Source organism: Citrus clementina, unplaced genomic scaffold, assembly GCF_000493195.1.
Source record: "Citrus clementina cultivar Clemenules unplaced genomic scaffold, Citrus_clementina_v1.0 scaffold_2, whole genome shotgun sequence".
Lineage (NCBI taxonomy): Eukaryota > Viridiplantae > Streptophyta > Magnoliopsida > Sapindales > Rutaceae > Citrus > Citrus x clementina.
Window position 1 is genome coordinate 3,518,561 of NW_006262688.1, and position 5,603 is coordinate 3,524,163.

Genomic DNA, 5,603 nt, shown 5'->3' on the forward strand with positions numbered 1-5,603 from the left:
ATAATAGAGAAAAAAATCTTATTCTCTGATCTGTATAAAGTGGCTTTTCTTTTTTCTTTAGAGAAAATAAGCCTTATATATCTCCCTTTAGTGAAAACCCTAGGCTCCAAATAATGCCCTAAATAAAACTCACGTTATTTTCTTTTTCAATAGGGGACTCACCTTGTAAAATAACATAAGGCCCCTTATACAAAAGCTAATTAAATGGAGCCTCCCACTAAATGATATATTTAGGCTTTTGACCCAAATAGCTAGTTATCTTACTTATTAATCCAGTAGTGGTGCAGTCAATTAAATGAGCTAACCCGGGGATCATTTGGGAACATACAATAGTGGCTACAATAATTAGGCCTGTAATTAAACTAGCCTAATTATTTAATTCCAAATCTACTCCACTAAAAGATTAGAAATGACTTCCATAATTGTATGCTCGAATAATAATTCGTCCCAAGCCACATTGATTTCTTTACTGCACAATCCTTTGTACCACATCGTTAATTAAATTGATATCTCAACTGTCCAATCAATTTAATAACATCTTATTCCTTGATCCTTACTGGTTTTCTCTAATGATCATTTTCAACATACTAAATATGTTGACACACTCTGGCCAGAGAATTCTATGATCAAGTGCCGAAAACCTATCAAGAGATGTGTTGTACAAATTCTATATTGTTAATCCATAACTCCAATACTCATAATTGCTCCCACCAAGATACCGGGTAATCTTAACCACAAGGATGTGTCGTGCCCATTGGTAACTCAAATGGAATAACAATTACAATCATAAAATCATAATTAACTCAAGATTAAGATTACAGTAAAATCAATGCCTATGAGATTTAATAAGTCTGACAGTTATTACAAAGTTAATTAAATCTCACATGTGATCCTGTTCAATGTAGTCGTACTACATCAATAAATTCATACATGATTAAGACAAATCATTCAATGAATTTATTACAGTCTATACCTAAATAAAGTGCCCAACTTTATTTATCAACTGCGAACTAAATTTATTTAATCATAAGATAACTTGTATTTATGTCTTCTGTGAATCTACATGGTGATCACATAAATACATATAATATGATTAAATGGACTTTAATACAAATATTAATGCAATTAAGATATTTGAATAAAATACCTCATTTATTTTATTAATCAGAAAAATTGTTTATTACAATTGAATAAACACATATGCTTTTAAAGAGCATATTTTCCCAACAATCACCACACAACATTGGAACACGAACGAGTAGAATCATTGAAATAATTAAGAACCACTATATAGAAGAATAAAAAATACATTAATGATATGAAAATTTTAATTTTAATGCTGAATTTACCAATGTTAAAATTCAGTCATAAATTCAAACCTTCCTATGAGCAGAGGTTACATAACGCAACGAATTTGCATTAATCTTTAATAACAAGACTGGCAAATATAAACACCAAAATAAAAATTCCTTCCCAATGGGCATAGGAAATTCTAATTTTGATGCTAAAATTGCCAACTTATTCCAATTAAATCCGTATAATAATTATTTCCCTTCGGGGCCATATAATTATAAATTAGTTGCAATATGTTCAATGCCTTTCATATTGTTGAAATAAAATCCTTTATAACATATGAGTCTACGCTATACAAATATCATCATATATTTGAGATGTTGTAATTTCTTTAAAAAATGTAACGATATTACAAAGAAAAGGCATTAATAGAACATGATTCCATAACTTTATACAAATCGTATAATTATTCCCTGGTTAATCTATCATATTTTAAGCATTAGACTAAACAATACATAATGTATTGCAATTATTAATACAATAATTTCCATAATATATGCATCATTAACAATTATTTATATATAAAAGAATTCAAGCATTAAAATCTTTACCATGTGACATTATTTAATGTATTCACCATAGCATATAAGGTCACGGCTATATAGATCAAAAACTGTAAACGGAATGCAAAAATATTATATAATTGAACAAGATGATCTAAAGGGTGGCTCTGATACCACATGTTAGCTTAATAATATTATATATATTGAAATATATATTTTTATTTTCAACTTAAATAAGTCATGCATCCATCTCCAGCCATTGTTGTTTAAGTTAAATTTGAATAATACTTAGAATCTTTTAGCCTATTCCTCTATATTAGAATCTTCTAGTCTATTCCTCTATACAGCCTTTTATTCACAAACAAAGATAATCTTTTACTCGGTTAGAGATCCTTGGTATTTATAATGGACTTTGCTCACTTTCTTTCACCAAGAAAGTGAGTAAATTATTCTTATCTTAATTTTTTAGAAATTTAGAATAAACATTATTATCATCATCTCATCATAAAAACATGAGTAATCTTAATTTATCTCAATTTTTGGACGTGAGTCACATTAAGTAAATGCATCAAACACTTATTTTGAGATTAACATGTGTATTGATTTTAATGATAATACAAGTAACATATTTATAAACCATATTAAGAATATGCATGTAACATGATGAGGTCGAGCTTAAATTATGTAGGAGACATTAATTTGTAATTTATATTTTTTCTATTACACCCATTTCTAATTATAAATACACCCAATTATGATTAAAATCTTAAAACCCAATGCAAAAGGCCACTAAAAGTACTTAGATTTAATTTTTATAAAATTATTTTGGCTGTTGAAAATATTTAAAATTTTATTTTTTCAAAAATTCGGAAGAAGCCCAACCTTTTGTAGAAAAAACGGTGTATGTTATCGGTTCTATACTCTATTTGCTACGCGAACTCTTTCATGGCAACTCTTTCATCTATTCATTATTTTTGAGAAATTATAACGTATCAAAACAATGAGAAATTTTTTTTTTTTTTTGTAGTAAATTTTGAGAATTATTTTTAAAAAGAAAAGTAAATTTATTAAAAATTTATAAATTCACTAAACATTTTTTTTTGTATAGTGCGTTCCTTCATCATTTTTTTAATTATTATTTTTAATTTTGTTTTCTTCATAATTGAAGGCTGTCGTCCCTAAATTGAAGGCTGCACCCAAGTGTGAGGTGGTCCTCATAACCTTCAGCCTCATCCCTCTCCTTTGTTCGGCTATACTCCTTTTGCTCTTGTCATGTTTGCCTCTACTTCCTTATAAATTTCTCTTATCCCTCTGTGCCGCCTGTCCTTTCATTTTAGTCCTCCTATCAAGTTCCTCTTGGTCTTGCTAATTTACATCATCTATAACGTGCATCAATCTAAAGTTAATTGTGTTTTTTGTATGATTCGGTTGTTATTTGTCAAACGATCAAAGGTTCATAAAAAAATATATATATACTTTTAGGTGAATTACAAGTGACATGTAGTGTAACTTAGCAGCTATCAGGTTGCTCTCAAAGCAGACCAAGTTTGAACTCAAACAAATTGTAATAAATCTCAATGACTTTGAAAGTCATTGAAACTTTTGGAACCTCGTTGAAATATGGGCCCGGCCGAAGGAGTTTGATTAAGATGAAGTACCAACATTGAGAATTTTTGGTACGATTTGATGAACACTGTCATGTGGAGAGTTCCCACAAATAATGTCTTGCTGAAATGGCTGATCGGGTGGTGAGAACCATCAAAGGGAACAAATTTTAGGCAAACGGGCTCAATTTTATTAAACAACAATTACATATTTACATTACAAGCCCCACCATCTTTATATATTTATGCATTATTTGGATGGAAAGAATATCATCTTTTTAGAGGTTTTTACTTTTTCTTTTCTTTTTTCAATTGTCAATTTCCTAGTTATTATTTGAAAAATTATCAAAACTACACATCTAATGTTGTTCAAAAGATACTGACTTTTAAGCAACAGACGTATAGTTTTGTACAAAAATAAAAATTAAATGTGTAAAATAAAAATTAATAATATAAGGTAAATAAGACTTTTAAATTACACTTTCAATAATAATAATAATAAAAAGTTATAAATTTTCCATCATATATAAGTGTAGAACAAAATTAAGATAATTTTTAAATTATAATAATAAGTATTTACCAAAAGGTTTAGAACTGTAACTTTTGAGTTATAACTACTTAATCACACTACCAAACGAGCACTTGAAATCGATTTTAAACTCAGACCTATTTGATTTATTAAAAGTGTTCGTTATTCTAATAAGATAGTTGCGAAGAGAGATTATGAAGAAAAACATGAAATTCTCAATATGAGAAACAAACTTTGAAGCAGAGTAAATTTACAAGTTTGACATTTAAAAGTTATAAAGTTGCTACTCAGGATTGTAAAAGAATTATTGTACCCGTCTTGATGCTTTACATTATCCTTATCATGCTCAACGCTTGGTTTGATTTAGATGGGAAGTGGAAGCCCTTTCATATGATGGCGATATCTTAACTGAAAGCTGCCAAGTTGGAGCATAGAAAAACGAGAGATATCCAAAATTTCAATCTCCTCATGACCATGAAGAGAAATCACGAGCACTTTCTGGAAGGACTTTTAAGCGAAGAGATATGATCAATAAGTCCAGAGATTTTGCAAGTTGTGGTGACCAAACATAATGACATTTGTGGTTGGGATGGTGCCTACCGCTTCGGACCTATTATTGGGGTCCCCTTTTCTGTTTGGGCTCTTTTTCACAAGCCACGTTAGCCTTTAATTACAATCGAAAACGACAACGCTACACTCGATGTTCACTCAAATCTGCAGCAGCCTTTTTTTTACATGTAATATTGTTTATTATTGATAATAATTTTTTTTATTGCATATACAATTTATGCATTCGTGCACTGTTTGTTACAAAATAATTGCTTGGACGACAATGTTATTACTAATAGTGAAAATTTTGATATGGTTAATAACAAAGTTATGGTAGCTAATTTAAATTATTGGTCAATCTTAAATAGACAGAACTCAAACTCTTAACCTTTTATACTATACATTAACGGGTCTTATTTATTATTGAATCGGCTTGGATACCCACTTTTCTCAAGAAAAATAACTAGTACAAACACTTTTAACGCTAAATTTGAGATAAATGTGTTTGATATGATAATTTTTTTATTTATTTAAAAATAAGAGGGGCGAGCAAAGCCCAAATCTCATTTATAGCTCCCCCTCTCCTCTAAGATTTAAATTTGATTGGCCAATCATAAAGTTGCATAAAAATTGCTCGGCCATATTCCAGAGAGCATTGGATTTGAAGCATCAGCACTCTAATTGTTTTGATAATTTTGCTGTGTTTGTTTTCGCTGCGACTTTCTTTTTCCTTTGACATAGTACAATAAAACATATCTGTAGTAATACTTTCTATAGAAATAATTTTCATATAGAAAAAAAAAATTATAGTCCAATTTAGGCCAGATACAAATAACAATAAACTCCACGTGATAATATTATAGTTTCTCTAAATCTTATTTTAAGAAACTTACCTCCACTTAATGATAATTAACTATATATTGTAAAAAAAAAATGTTATATTATATTAAAGGTTAAAGATGAAATAAAAAAATTTCTAAAGTTACTTGAGACAATAATTTATTTTTTAGAGATATTAATCAAATTATGATATAATGTTTATAGAAATTATATTGAGAGAAAAAT